The following is a 15,688-nucleotide window of genomic DNA, read 5'->3' as shown; positions in this document are numbered from 1 at the left end:
TAGGGGAAAGCACGACAATAACAACAAAAACAAAACAACATCAAAAGTCTGCTGCTGATTGTTGCATGCAAGTTGTCCTCAAGGTGACATTAAAAAAGAAAGTGTTCCATTAATTTTTTTTAGTCAACATTAACTAAGTTTTTATTAATCTTTAAAACTTTGTGTTACATTTAATGTCAAAAAAAAAAAAAAAAAAAAACACTTTCCCTACCATTTTGTTCTTAGCTTTTTTGAACTAAGCGCCACAATTAAATGTGTGACTGGCAAAACAATATCGATAAGTTATGATCGTGCTTTGTTTACGATGTTCTTGCTGGCAAGTTTAAAGCACTTATTGCTGTGCAAATTAGATCAAAGACCACGACAATTTTATTAAACTTTAAGCACCATTTTATGAATCTTTTTTAATAACATAACTATAAAAATGAATTTATTTACTTGCATATATATCTGACATATTATATATTCAAAATTAATATATTCACGCTTGCTATATGTGTGAGCTGTCTGGTGGAAACGTCAACGCGTCTCGTGGCGAATGCAATGGCAAGATGTTTAACTATCGATAGCAGCAAGCACGATGTGGTGATATCGATAATGGCATCGATTGCTGCCACAAGATTAGTCTGTTTGGCGCAATTGTAACGCGAAGATCGTGTGTCTCTCTTTCAGTGTGTCAGAGAAACGGTCGCGAGTTCAAGTTCTCCGGCTAAAAGGCAGCTTAATACATTTGATTGCGATTGTTAATCACGCTCATACGATTAAGTACGAAATTATTTTGGCTAATCTAGTACTACACAAGTAATTGCTGGCTGGCATTGTTATTGTTGTGGCCGGTGCCGGGGCAACAGAATCGTTACAGCGCGGCTGTTCCTTCTAAATTTATTTATTTATTTTTTGTTGTTGTTTTATATTTTGTTTAGTTTGAGATGTGTCGCAATTAAATAATCTACATACAAACATAATTATTATTTAATTGTAAAAAAAAATAAAAATAAAATACAAAGTAAACAGCAAGAGCCACAGCGTCGGCTGCCAGCAGAGTGAAGTGCGCGAACGTAAAGTAAAGCGCGATACGCGAATTAATGTAAAGTGTGTGTGGAGTGTGTGCGTGCAATTCGGAATTGGAGCAATAGCCGCAACGGCAACGGCAGCGGCCAACGCCACCAATTTTCCAACTCGTCGCGATATTTGCGCTGTAAGTGTTCCTATTGTTGTTGCTCTTATTGTCCCTATTACTGTTCGTTTTACTGTCCTTGCTGCGGTTCCTTTTTGCTTCAACCGTTTTGTCTTCTTTGGGCTGTCTCTCTGTGAGTGTTTCGTCCACGTTGCGTACAAGTTCAAGTTCAGCTGTTGCTTGCGGCTACTTAACCGGCGAAAATTAGCAACTTCGTCGTTGCCTGCAGTCGGCGTTGACTTTTTCGCCCACCACTTGAACTTACAAGCAGCAGGCGTGCTCTCACTCTTTTTACATGCACACGCATTTCTCTTCGCCGGACGCTCTCTTTGGTTGGTTGGTCGGTCGGTCGGTCGACCGGCCGGCTCTCCTGCATTTCGTTGCGTGCATTGCACCTTTGCCTGTGTGCTTCCTTGAGGCTTGTCTTCTTGTCTTGCTTTTTCGCTTTCGATGCGTTTTGACAGCGAATTGCTAATCGCCGCGGTATTTCGCACTCACACGCACACACACACAAATACTCCAACACATACGCGTATGCCCCTGCGCCACCCACTCACAGTTGCGCTCACTAAACCAATACACAGAAAGATCTCGTCATCGTTCTTTTACCTCTCGCCGCCTGTGAGAGGCTCTGCGGTTCATCACTGTTTGCTCTCGCCGCGCTCGCCCTGGCGCTCGCATTCTTTGCGTTTTTGTCATTTGCTTCGCCGCAGCAGCAGCAGCAACAAATTTCTTAGATAAATAACGTTTGATAAGTATTCGTGTATGTTCTTTACTTTTATAATTTTTTGTTTTTTGCCAAATCAACTATTGGCTGCTTTTGGTTGTCGCCCGCGTGGCTTGCTTTTACCTTTTACCTTTTTATTTATTCATTTACTTTTTTTTTTGCATTGTTCCCTGTGCGTTAGATAAGCCCCGCGGGCTAAGTCAACGATTTTTGCTTATCGCTCTTCCTTTCGTCATGACAAAAAGGTAACCAAATGTTACTCTTGTTACTATTTTTGTTGTTGCTGTATAGAGCGCATTACCTCATAGTTCCAGATATTCCAAAGCGTTTACCTACATATGAGATATCTGCTTGAGGTATACATATGTATATCTATATCTATATATACATATATATAGATATAGATTATTATTTTATTTTTTTTTTCATAATGACCATTCACACGCAATTTACCATCGTCTAGTTCTTTTTAGACGGGCCACAGTCTTATCAGCACAGATCCTTACTCAATGCACTCAACGTTGGTCAATCAGGTACAATTCCCACTGTGTGTGTGTGTGTGTGTGCATTGTTTGCTTAGAGATTTGTGGCTTAAATGAAAATTGAACTGGTCTAGCAAAACACTGGACAACATGTTTGCTAATGTTGTACAAGCAATATATAACATATATATGTATGTATGTATATATATTGTAAAAGTATAAATTAGTCAGTTCAAACAACTTTTTAAATATTTCAGATAATCAAAAGATTTATTATTGTGGATTACAACATAAATGAATATGTATAAAGAAGTGCGATAGAACAGATAGTAGGAAGAGTGTAAACAAAGAAAGATTTCCTAGAAATATACTATTTCAGAAATTATTGCAAATGTCAGTAAACAAAAAATCACACTTTCATATAATGAAAAAAAAAATTTATTATTTAATTTTAATTAACAAGAAAAAGGGTTTGAGATGTTGAAAATAAAATACCCTGAAAAAAACCTACAAAAGAGAATATATTAAATATTAAAAAAATAAATTTGTTTTTGTTTATTTCACTTTTTATTATAGTGCAGTCCATTGTGAATAGTAAAAAAAATGAATAAAAGTGTAGGTTAATTACATTCCTACTTAGATATCAATACGTAGGTATCTATCCTGTGGTATGGTTCTTGGGGAGGAAAGAGATCTAATTTAATACGAAGTAAACTTAATATCAATGTTAGTTTAAAAGTCTTGGCATAGAAACAAGGCGACAATCGAACACTCATAGCGATAACGTATTCAGTATGTAATATCAATAGCTATTACCTGTTGCCAGAGCATATCAATTTCCCCACCTGAACTGATATACATAACAATAGCTTGTTTACACCTCGAGAGTGTATTCATATTTACGATCAGCCTATAAACAATCAAGTTAACAGTGAAACGTCTATAATGAAGTGTCTCAAGTTTGGCAAACTTCTCGATTTTCAATGGATCGCATAACTTTGCCTTCACTTGTTTAAACAACATACATATATATAATTTTATACCTATAACGATCGAATAGTGGACCTTACCCAGTGATCTACACTTGCGACACCCACACACATATATATTTTGTTAAATGAATCACATAAAGTGGCAAATTTGTTGGCCAAATAAGCGAGTCTTTAACTATATATGTGCCATATGATCAAATTGCGATCAGTTGGCGATCGCAGCTCGTGTGGGCAAGCACAAAAAAAAAAAAAAAAAAAAAAAAAAAAATTAAAAAAGTGAAACAAATTTGGGTAAAATATATTGACAGACTCGTGTTTGGCGTTTTGGTGGCCAATTGTTTCAATAGAAAGCCGCGATCGATCGCGCTCGAGGTCAGGCCTGAAGATGATCACAGAAAAAAAAAAAAAAAAAAAAAAAAAAAGAAGAGCGAAAAGCAAAAAAACAAAACGAGAATAAATAAAACCGAATGCGAGTCGATCTCGTTCGCTTGATCAGCGTCGATCAGCGTCAGCGTCTAAATATAGATTTCGACCATATTTGATGATAAATATTGGCAATGAGTGGCTCCGACTGACAGCAACCGGACCTACCTCAACCTGCACAGAGCCCATAAGTATCTGTGGCTGCGACAGCGCCTGTTGCTGTGCCAGTTGCACGTGCGTCAAACCACGCGCAACAGACGCGACAACATGTCAGGCAGCAGCCCCCACGCGGCATGCAACATTTTTGCAGCAACTGCGCTGCTGCCTATGGTGCCTATGGTGCCTCTGCTGCTGCTGCCTCTGCTGCTGCTGCCTTAATAAGTTTTAATCTATTTGTCAATATTTCCTTGTTTAGTTCTCAAACATTGCACATGTCTATCTGCATCTGTATTTGTATTTGTATCTGTAGCTGTAGCTCTAGCTGTATCTGTATCTGTATTGTGTGTGCGCTGCGTATCTTTTGGGCCTCGTCGCCTCGGCACACAATGCCCGCGTATTCATAAACAAGGCAACTCCATCTCCATCTCCATTTCCATCTCCATCTCCTACTCCCATTCCGCATTTTCGACTCCTTGGCAGGCCTCAGGCCCTCATCTAGCTCGAGCGTGGCTGCTGCTGCTGCTGTTGCCGGTGCCACTTTGCCACTTCCACCGTGCTGCCATGCGCCGCTGCAAACATTTCTCGTATACCCTATCAATCGGTAGTAATAAACTTACATACCTAATATGTACGATTTTATAAGCATATATATATCTATATTTAGTAAAATTATATAGTTCAAGTGACTGTATTATAATATATATTTATACATATATATAATACATTCAAATCCTCATCCATATCGTACGATCTATTAGCATAACAATCTTTGTCTTCTTGGCAATTCTAAGATTACTTGATATTCTCTGAATTAATCTTATCAACGTTGTCCTCCAGTTATATCACTCAGAAACAATCAATCAAAAAATTAGGTTAATTTGTTTTGCAAATATTTTGATTAGATAAGCGGGATAGCATGATAAAGCCACTAAACTATTGCTGCTTTATATCTAATATAATAATATCTAATAAGTACTAGCAATAGGAAATCATATTTACATTTTGCTTATAGGGTGAAACGCTTTTCAAGTACAATAATATCTTTTAAAACCTCTATAGACCTTAAAATATTTGCACATCTTTAGTGCATGGAACGAATTTATTTTGAATACTACTAAAATAATATATGTCTCTATATGACGACAAATTACTAATATTGTCGAAACTTCGAATATTACATACATATATCCTCTATAAAATTTTCTAATATTTTCGGAAGTATTAATATTATATACGTATGTATGTTCTCTATAAGAATACCGAAGTTCTCAATTCTATTATTGTTAATATTTAGAGTTAACTTTAGTCAGCCAATTAGCATATCACACATTTACCTTAATCTTGGCATTATTAGAGCATTTACAGTTCGGTCTACATCTATCTCTCTCTATTCAACTGTTTTTTTGTTTCTTTTCATTTTTTTCATCGTGCGTTTTGTTTGTCTTCGCTGATATGTACGAATGCGTTGCGCCTGCTTCGTCTGCTCGCTCCATTGGCATCGTCCGTGCAAACTGTCGTCATTGTATTGTCATATTTCTCTGTTGCATGTGGCCATCAGAAAATACATAAGTTTTTCCTAACCCCTACACCCCCTATCCCTAGACGCTCGTCCGTCACTCTGTTTGTTTGTTTGTTTGTCGCTGCGCAGAGGTTGCGGCTGGTTCCTTGACTGTGTTGTCTGGCCGCTGAAAGTAAAAGTTGCATCTTCTGTGTGGCCTAATAGAGTTGCCACAAGTTGCAAGTGCCATACATTTTGCAACATCATTTTCTAAGCATGAATCTAATACCAACAACTTTTTCAATTTCAATTCTACTCCTTTGTTCTCTTTCGATTTGCAACTAGCTGTAAAGTTTCTTCTTCTTTTATCATAGAATTGAATTTGTTTTAATATTTCTGTCATTGGCTTGCCCTCTAAATTGATAGCAGATCTCTTTATTATTTTACATAAGAAAATTAAATTTTCGGAATATTTGAGTTGTTGAAAAATTTATGAATTTTTTTTCGAGATTCGTTGGGCTTCATAAATCGAAGTATTAAATAACAATTATTTAGCATATATGCAGATATTGTACAGATCGATTTCGTTATGGAAAAATACCAGTTCTTTGGGCCGGGCAACGTGTCGCAAAGTGTGTCAAATGTGTCTCAAACATGTCGCCAACCAATTGGAACACTGACCTTGCGCACACTGATTTGCATTGTGTAGCTGGCGCACAGTTATAGACATACTATCTGAAAGATATGACGCTAACCATGCAACCATATCGGCCCCCAATTGATAATGGTCAGCTGGCACTGATATGAACTAAATGCATGTAGAACAGCAAAATCGAGTGCAAAGGACACTTGATATGGATAGTAGTAGTTGATAGTAGTAGTAGATAGTAGTAGTAGATAGTAGTAGTAGATAGTAGTAGTAGATAGAAGCAGTAAATAGTAGTAGTAGATAATAGTAGTAGATAGTAGTAGTAGATAGTAGTAGTAGATAGTAGTAGTAGATAGAAGTAGCAGATAGTAGTAGTAGATAGTAGTAGTAGATAGTAGTAGTAGATAGTAATAGTAGATAGTAGTAGTAGATAGTAGTAGTAGATAGTAGTAGTAAATACAGTCATATATTATATATACAGTTCTGTTCGTGAAAATAGTAGTAGTCATACAGTTCTGATCATGGAAATCGTAGTACTATTACTAGTAGTATAATTACATCGACATCTCTGTTTATAAAAATAGTAGTACTATAATACATATATTTCTGTTCATACCTACAGCTCTGTTTATTAAAATAGTAGTAGTTTCATACATAAAGATCTGTTCATATAAAAGTAGTAGTATACATATAATTCAGTTCAGCAAAATAGTAGTAGTTCTGCTCATAAATATAGCAGTAGCTCTAAAGTTCTGTTCATCAAAATAGTAGTAGCATCGTACATAACGCTCAGTGTTTAAAAAAAAGTAGTAGTATAAGACATATAATTCAGTTTATAAAAGTAGTAGTAGCTGAATACCTACAGTTCTGTTCATAAGAATAGTAGTAGCATCATGCCGACAGTCCTGTTCATAGAAATTGCAGTAGTATAAGCACTCATATGCAAACATATATATGTATATATGTTGTTGTTGTTGTTGGTTGCACGGTATATGCATTTCAATTATGGCGAATCGACGCTTATCAGAAAAACATTTCAATTGATTTATTGAGGCATCAATTGAGTGAATGCAAAGAATGCGATCGCCTTGGCGACACTCGAGATGCGAGCGCGCCAATTCACCTTCAGCCTCAATTTACAGCCGCTGAGCAGCGACGTCGACGTCGGCGTTAACAGCGCAGCCAGTGCGTGCCACACCGCTTATCAACAGGCAGCAGGCAGCAAGCAGCAAGCAGCATTGAGCGTGTTGCGCGTTTATCACATCGACAAAACAAAAGCGAGAAATTGCGGCAGTCTTAGATAAGCGGCACAGCGCGCGCAATTGCATCTGTATCTGTGTGTGTGTCGTTCAGTATCTGTATCTTGCGAGCCGTGCCTTAGCCGAAGCTGAAGTTGAGCTGAAGCTGTCAGCTGTGCACAGCTGTCGGTCATATCTGCCCCCATCTACATCGGTACACATACATACATACATACATACATAAAAAATCTATCTAAAATATCTGCATCTTTGGGTTATGAGCGTGTTCGCCGTCTTCAATTTATGGCTCAATAACGTTTAATTAACTTCAATTTGACGCCGCTTTAACCTCTTTGCGTCTTGTTACCTTAACATAAATAAAATTGAAATTAATAAACAGTCACTCAGATTTTGTATGATCAACTCTGATCTGGAATCGGGCAACTGGAACCTGGAAACGAAACTTAATGCCACAGCTCAACTCTTTTGTCATACTTACAGCTCTCGCGCTTGTTATTGTTGTTGTGGTTGCTCTCACTGTTATTGTTGTTGTTGCTTTGTCATATGTCGCTTTTTGCTAATGAGCCGGTCCACCAAATGGTAAACATAAACAAGATACATCAACAAGTTGGTAAAACTAGCTGCCCTAGATGCGAAGCCCAAATGCTCTTTGTCTAATAAATATTTGGATTGTTCAATGCTGTGAAAATACCAGACTTCCACATGGGGCGTCTTTTATTTTTTGTTTCTTTACCAAGGTTTTCCATATGAGAAACAAAGCTTTGCAATTGGGAACAGTTGAAGTTCATTTTCTGTTTCAGTTTCGTTCCACAATGTCTACATTCATTGCGGAGGCATATAACGCTGACCTTGACTTTCTCTTGGCACTGCTTTGTTTCCATCATTCTTATTGGCTTATGCTTTAGTTTCATATTAATTATTATAGAAATCTTCCTGCTCCCTTCCATTGTTTCTATTGGGACACGGTTTTTTTGCTCTCGTTTTGTTTCAGTTTTATTTTATTTCGTCAAATTTAACTATTACAATTCAGGTTTATGTTCCACTCTTCCATTCGTGCCCAGTCTGTTCTACTTTTTGCTTGCTTACATACCTCACCCTGGCTGTGTTCTCATTCCAAACTATTCCACTTGCGTTTGTGCACGCTTTTAAATGCTCTTTCCGCTGTTCTTTCTCATTCCAAACTATCCCCCACACTTTTATTGCACATTTTGGTCTCATCTTTCTGTTGTTCTTGTTTCAAACTGTTTCATATGCAACTGTTCCGATTTCTTCTTAATATCACCACTAACTAATTACCCTAACTTGCTCTCATTCCCAACTGTTCCGTTGCTTTTATTGCACACTCATATGCACCAACTCCCCTCTATTCTCATTCCAAACGTTCCACATGTGCATTATACGCGTCCCGCCCTCTCTTGTTCTCATTCCAAAATGTTCGCTACGCCAAAAGAGCAGATCGCCCCACCTACTTCATTTCCAGGATTCACTTTCCATGGTTTCACATGTGCAATGTTTCCATATTCATTCAGTACTTCTCATTCTAAATGTTCCACATTCCAAAATGTTCCTTTATTGCCACTCCAAAGCGTTCCCCACGCTTATAGAGCAGCCCCGTCATGTAGTTAATTTCCATGATTCACTTTCCATTGTTTCACATGTGTTCTATATTCATTCATTTGTTTTCCAAATGTTCCACATTCCAAAATGTTCCTTTACTTCCATTCCAAAGTGCTCCCCACGCTTAAAGAGCAGACCCGCCATATAGTTCATTTCCATGATTCACTTTCCATTGTTTCACATGTGCGATGTGTTCTATATTCATTCATTCATTCTCTTTCCAAATGTTCCACATTCCAAAATGTTCCTTTACTCCCATTCCAAAGTGCTCTCCACGCTTATAGAGGAGCCCCGCCATGTAGTTAATTTCCATGATTCACTTTCCATTGTTTCACATGTGTTCTATATTCATTCATTTTTTTTCCAAATGTTCCACATTCCAAACTGTTCCTTTACTCCCATTCCAAAGTGCTCTCCACGCTTATAGAGCTGACCCGCCATGTAGTTAATTTCCATGATTCACTTTCCATTGTTTCACATGTGCGATGTGTTCCGCATTCCATAATCGTCATGCTTACGCATAGTTCTCGGGCAATGACCAAATTTAGTAATAACATGATAAGTGTATGTAGATTATACAATTTGAATTTCGACCAAGATTTTGAACTTATTTGCTTCACTTTCCATCGAGATTTGGATCTGTTGTTGCACACGAAAACACGAACCGCAATGCGCCTCATGACAAATTCAAAGCACTCGGCAATGTGCATAGTGTGTAAATCATATAATAAACAATTTATACACACAATGGAGCTTAAATAAATAAAACTCCCGAGACAAAATCTCATTTCGTATGCATTTAAGCTTCAGTAATGAGCTGCGATTGCTCTGCGACTGCGCAGCGACTGCGAGGCGAAGTGGCAAAGCGAAGCGGCAGCTGCGACGATTTCACGCGTCTTTTTTTGTTCGTTCACGCGTTTTTCGTTTTATTGTTGACGTTTTTTCATTTTTGTTGTTATTTTTGTTTATATTTATTTTTTATTCTGTGACATTTTTGTTTTTAATTGGTTGAATTAAAATGCCCTGGAAAAAGAGCTATAAACTGGGCATATTTTTATTTACAGAAGATTTTAGTTGATGAAATTATTTATTTATTTATTTATTTTATTTATTTTTTTTATTTATTTTTTTTATAGTTCTTTCTTAGAGTGTACACTGAATATTATTAGATCTTAGATCTTATCTTACTTTAATGTAATTTCATGAACCACTTCAGTAGCTTGAATAAAATATCAGCCTCGCTCCATTTTTTTTACTCAAAAATAAAAGTTACAACAATTGTTAGCACAATTAAGGGATATACCAACATAAAATATAAAAAAATGCAGAAATTCATCAACAATCAAACATTTGAGATACTCTTCAAGACAGCCAGCGAATACTCTTAAAAGTGATCGAAAAACTTATTAAGAAAACTGCATTAACTTGTAGCCATAGCAAAAAAAAAAAAAAAACATTTTACAGGGTATCTGGACGTTTAACATGTGTCCATTTCTTATAAGCCACTCGCATATATATTTTGTCTGTTGGCTGATTTTAAAGTGTGCGTAGTTCGAATGCAGTTCAAGTTGATTTTGTCTGTTGTCTGTTATCAAAACGTGTAAATCGTGCGCACTTTAATTTGCAATTCAACTTCCGTCAACCGCTGAGGAATTTTGAACAGGCTGAGGCGGTTAACAAAAAAAAAAAAAAAAAAAAAAAAAATTAAATAAAATAAAATAAATAAAAAATAAAAAATAAAAAAAAGCAAAGAAATGTATAAAGTTGGTATTAAGCAAGAAAATGAGTAAAATGGTTATGTAAATGCAAATGGAAATGGAAACGAAAATGAAATTGTAATTAATGAGCATAAAATGCGGAAAATTGTGGAAAATACGTGAAACAAGTTTTACACATTTTGTTTTTGTTTTTCTCATGCGTCGCGCAATGCGAATGGGACAGACAGTCGGACAGTCGGACCGTGGGACAGCCAGACGGAGTCAGACACATCCAGACATAGAGAGCGGCAGACCAGATGAACAAACGGACAGACATCGTCAAACATCTCGGCAATGTTTGGACAGTGCGATTGCTCCGTTAACCGTTAGCCGTGTGCCTTTTTTTCATTTGTTAATTAAAAGTACGAGTATCTGCAAGATACATTCACTTTTTATTCGGTTTATTGCGGCCGGTATGTGTGTATGTGTGTGTGTGTGAGGCCAATTGGCCAGCACTTCACAAATTCATAATGAGCATATGGTCTTCATAAATCATAACTAACATTTTTTTTTTTAGAGCCAATCAGCTAACTAATACGCTCTGTGTGATATCTGTTTGCTGTCTGATTGGATGGCATTGCAGTCCAATTCGATTTTATTAAGAGAGAAAATCAATTTGGAAAATTTTTTAGACGCGCAAATGAGTCGTAAATTTTATGGAAAGAGGAATTATATGCAATTAAATAATTCGACAACTATGATTATTAAATAATTTATTTAAAGGGAATCTACAATAGCTTATCAGTCGAAGCTGTAAACACAATAATAATAAATAATATAATATATATAAATTTTAATAATAATAATAAATAATTTTCTTTTCCATTTAACACGCCTCTTAGAGGCTCATATACTTATAAAGTAAGATAAATCAATGAAGAACTTGAGCATTAGTTACATAGTCTTTATAGTCTTTAGTCTTATTTGACCCTCCTTTATCTCCAGCAATATATATTTCAAATTTGAAGTCCTTTTATGTTGATAAAGTAGCCTTTTCTTTTTCTTTAAAACGGAGCAACCATTTCGAATTTCTCATTTCATGATTTCATTTCACATTGAGCCTTGAGTAAAAACTATTATTATACAAAACATTTCAAAAACAGACTTGGAGCTACGATATGCAATTAATTGGAGTCAATACATCAATAATACAAAAGAGAGAATTCAATCGAAACTGTTGCCTTGTAAGCCTTGTGAACTCATAAAGGTATGTTTCTAATCTAAACATACATAGAGAGTTTGGAATATCAACGAGAACTGTTGATATAGCAACATAGAAAGTCTAAAAGTCATGAAACCATCTTAAATAGAGATAAAAGAATCTTTAGGTCTTCGAATTAGTGTGATCTAAAACTATATTGCTCACATGAAAATTTATCTCAAATTTAAGATTTACTCTACGTCACCTCCAGCTTCACTTATTGTACAATAAAATTGTCTTGATGTGATAATAGACCATTACAAATAGACTTGTTTTTTCTCAAGATATGGATTGTCTAGTATTTACCAACATTTCTCTGCATAGTATTCGCTAAAGTATCTGTTTTTATTATAGTATTATGTTAGTATGAAGGCATATGAAAAGCCAACACCCCATTTCCCATTTTCCTTCAAATATTTAAAAATAAAAATATATATATGTAGTACATATATATGCCTGATATATATATGTATACTATCTCATGATATTTTTGTTTTTTATACCTAACTAAGAGGAAAAAAAATCTTTACACTATAATTGAAATAAGCTACAAGCTAATAAAAAAAAAATTAATAAATACTTATGAAGGTTTAAAAAAAATAAAAGATATGTATTTAAATAAATATTTACATGTTTATATATTTTTAAATAAAAAATATTTCTTAAATTTATAAATAAATAATATTTATTAAGCTTACTTATTATTTAAATTTTATTAAATTACATTTCAATAATATATTGACAATTAATAAATGCTTGTATATCGACATATTTCTATAGCTATTTGATCTTCAACTGCGCACACTTGGCAATTGAGTGGGCTGTTATTCGAAATGTTAATGCGCTTTAACAGCGCTGTTAACGCGTTCGCTATGTTCACAGTCTCTAAAACGCTCACACTCCAGCAATAAATAAGTTCGAGTATTTATAAATCCCGGCACTAACTCGTTGTCAATCTTTTTATTTCATCCACAGCTGCCCGGCACGTACCAATCACATTGCTTATGTATGTGTGACTCTGTCTGTGTGTGTGTGTGGTGTGTGTGGGGCTTGGAGCTGCCCACCTGCCGCATAGGCAAATCGAGCACGTTAATTAAATGTCAACAGTTTGGAAATTGAGAAGCGCGCGGGTCGCGAAAGGACGCGGAGCTGAGAGCGAAATTGAAACTGAAATCGAAGCGGAGGCAGAGACCAAAGCCGAAGAAGCAGCGGAGGCAGCAAAGGCAGCAGAGGCAGCAGCAGCAGCTGAAGCGGAGGCACAGCAACAGCAGTCAAAGACAACAGCAACGAATTGAAATTGTGCAAAATGTTTGCATGACTGTCAAATAAATCATAAGAAGCGCAACAACACAAACGAAACAACAACAACCAACCCAACAACAACAACTTGCCGCAACAACATCGACTAGCAAGAACAACATGGTTAATGCTGTGATGGATGCCATTGCGGTAAGTGTCCAATGTCCAGCTGTCCAATGTCCAGCTGTCCATCTATCCATTCGTCCCCAGTTGTCCCATATCCAGTGTCGCCGTAATAAGTCCCCAAGCTCGTTTAATTTAATTTTATAATAAATACACGAACGCAAAATATACATATTATTTCAAATGCCCTTACAATTGGGCATGCTTAGCTAGTCAGGTAATATGTAATGCTTGTGAGGTACATATATTGAATTAAATATGTATATATACATATATCTAGACCTGATCAGCTTCAATAGCTGAGCTGAATTTGTCTAAGCTTTGAAGCTTTGATCTATTACTACATTTATCAGATATGCATATATATTTATTGTACATACCTACAGTGAGTAACATTAATATTAGGTTTTTTTATTTTTCACCCTCTTTTCCGGTTTATGTATAATCTTTGTTAGTTATGTTAAACATATAATATCTATACATGCCTCATCGGAAGGGATATTGTTCAATCTACATTTAGACTTTTTTAATTTAAATTCAGTGAAAAATAAAATAAAACGAATATTAATGTTACTCACTGTATATAGTCCATAGATCTCCCAGTCCTATACACCACTAACCTATCTCTTATATCTAACAATGAAATTGTTGGTTGGTGATTTCTGATCCATGAACATATCTTAGCTGCATCAAACTACTGAGCAATATAATAATATTGTACTATATGCATATAATTTTTTATTCGTCTTACTAAAGTCTAACTTTTTTATATATTTTCTGTAAATAAAATAGCCTAATTAGGTTGCCATGAATATTGCTTGAGTGTGATCTAAAATTGAGTTTTATATCATATTGACAATATAAATATATGTACATATATGTAGTATATCTATATATTTTTCCAACTAGCTATATCTTTTATACTTCAACTATCTCAATCATCTTGATATATTATCCGATCCTTATATGCACAACTCTAAACTATCAACCTAACTCTGCTTCATGAAGTTACTAAATTACATAGAGAAATATATATGTATCTACATATATATGATATATTCATTATATATATAATTACAAATGCTTATATCTACATCTTCTCTAGCGTCTCAGTCCGACCTCTCCGAAAAATTCCTAATTATTCGTATTGCGTTGCAGCTTATCAAATTATTATATACACAAATATATTTTCTATATATAAACACTCTTAATACCCACAGGAATGCCGATGGAACAGAAGCTTTTGTACTTCTTATCTATATAGAGTATTTAAGCTTCAGTTTTCAACTTGCTTTTCAATTTTTCTTTATTTTTTTTTTTTATTTTACTTTTAATTTTATGATTCCTAAATTGAAATTGCAGTCGCAGCCAATTGAAGTTTTGTTTGTACTTCAAACAAGAAACTCGGTGATTGTCGTTTATATATATGTATTTTCTCTCTCTCTCTCTCTCCCAGTCTGTTTGTCTGTCTCTCTAGTTTTTCACTCTTCTGTGTGAGTTTTTTTTTTTCATTTTTTTTTGCGCTGCTTTGCCCACATTTTCAATTTGAATTTGTTTGCTGTGGCAATTGCTCAATTGGTTAGTCTGTCTACATGTTGTGTCTGTGTGTGTGTGTGTGTGTGGGTGTGTGCGTGTATGCTTAAGTGCTTGAGTGTGTGTTGTGCACATTACACGCTAAGCCATGTGTTTAAGGCCTTTTTTCTCCTTTCAATTTACATATTGAGGTATAAAACGACACTGCACGCTGCACATTAAGCGTGCAATGAGGCGTATGCGTGCTGGGCTGCAGCTTGCAACACGTGTGCCACATAAATGGGGGCTATTAAAGCCTGAGCAAATTAGAGACACGCATAGCTCTAGGAGTGCACAAAGAATGACAAAGAGAAAGCGAAAGGGAAAGGGAAAGGGAAAGGGATAGGTAAAGAGAAATAAGGTAAAGGAAATTATGGGAAATTAGAGTGGAACTTTTACTATAAAGATCTATATGTATTTCTATATACATATATGCCAGTAAGTAAATGCCTTTGTAATTGTCGTAGGATAATTGCCAGACTCGGAGACTGAATTTGATTCCGATCAAAAACTTATGGGGAATGGTTAGAGAAGAGTTCTCAACAGCTCTTGCCACAGGCATCGACCTAAGCACAGTTTAAGAAAGCATATCATTAAATTCTTTACCTTCAAGCTTTTCATGGATACAATAAAAATAAAAAATGTACAATTCAAAATAGTCCTAAAATATTGTGTTCAATATATGCTTTGCTTCCCAATTTTTACCTTTAGCTTAAAGCTAGCTTTTTTTTCTTTATACAGAGCTTAGACCTA

The 15,688-nt window shown here is 35.6% G+C and overlaps 1 long non-coding RNA gene across 2 annotated transcripts; it reads left to right on the top strand.

The window, feature by feature from the left end:
• Positions 1 to 542: 542 nt before the first annotated feature.
• Positions 543 to 13,124, top strand: LOC122757881. Of its 2 annotated transcripts, XR_006358062.1 has the most exons (3): positions 616 to 765; positions 924 to 1,198; positions 12,917 to 13,124. It is a non-coding gene; the product is annotated as an uncharacterized LOC122757881 (long non-coding RNA). The 2 variants fall into 2 exon arrangements; XR_006358061.1 differs by having other exon boundaries at positions 543 to 1,198.
• The last annotated feature ends 2,564 nt before the right edge of the window (positions 13,125 to 15,688 follow it).

This window comes from Drosophila mojavensis, unplaced genomic scaffold (genome assembly GCF_018153725.1).
Source record: "Drosophila mojavensis isolate 15081-1352.22 unplaced genomic scaffold, ASM1815372v1 contig_136, whole genome shotgun sequence".
Taxonomy (NCBI): Eukaryota; Metazoa; Arthropoda; class Insecta; order Diptera; family Drosophilidae; genus Drosophila; species Drosophila mojavensis.
The sequence above is the reverse complement of the archived record's forward strand: the minus strand, read 5'-3'. Positions and strand labels throughout refer to the sequence as shown.